Below are 800 nucleotides of genomic sequence, written 5' to 3' on the forward strand. Positions count from 1 at the left end.
TATTATTATTATTATTATTATTATTATTATTATTATTATTATTATTATTATTATTATTATTATTATTATTACTACTACTACTACTACTACTACTACTACTATTTCTTAATATAATTATTATATATTCTGGCTCTTGAATTTTCCTTGGCAAAGCCAACCTATAAGCAATATCTTTTTAAAAGAAATTATGAACCTCTTTCAGAATTTGCCCCTTTGACCTTTAGTTTTTCCTAAGAAATGAGGGTCCCTAGAGATATACCTGGCCAGGTTCACAGGATGTCCATGAATGCCTGCAAGGTACAGTCAAAAAAGAAAAAAAAGTCAAGATGGTACTATGGATCATTCAGCCTTGCTGCTCCACTGAGCTTGGTGCTTTTCTTGCAGACCTTTCATGACCCAACTAGGGAACCTCATCAGTGCCAGAAGGGAGGAGGGGCTTGCGGAGAGGAGGCAGGAGGCAGAGGAGGAGGAGGAGGAAGAGGAGGAGAAGAAGGAGGAAGACTGTGGGCTCCTTGATGGTCTCCGAGCTTGATTGTTTTCTTGTAGACGTTTCATGACCCAGCTAGGGAACATCCTCAGCACTAGAAGGGGGTGTGGGTTGTGGAATGGAGAAAAAGGAGGAGGAAGAGAAGGAGAAAGGGGAGAGGAGGAGGAGGAGGAGGAGGAGGAAGAAGAAGAAAAAGAAGAAGAGAAGGAAGAGAAGAAGTGAGGAGGAGGAGGAAGAGAAGAAGAGAAGGAGAAGGGGGAGGAGGAGGAGGAAGAGGAAGAGAAGGAGAAAGGGGGGAGGAGGAGGAAGAAGA

The sequence above is a fragment of the Protobothrops mucrosquamatus genome, unplaced genomic scaffold (genome assembly GCF_001527695.2).
Source record: "Protobothrops mucrosquamatus isolate PMUCROS unplaced genomic scaffold, P.Mucros_1.0 scaffold3486, whole genome shotgun sequence".
Lineage (NCBI taxonomy): Eukaryota > Metazoa > Chordata > Lepidosauria > Squamata > Viperidae > Protobothrops > Protobothrops mucrosquamatus.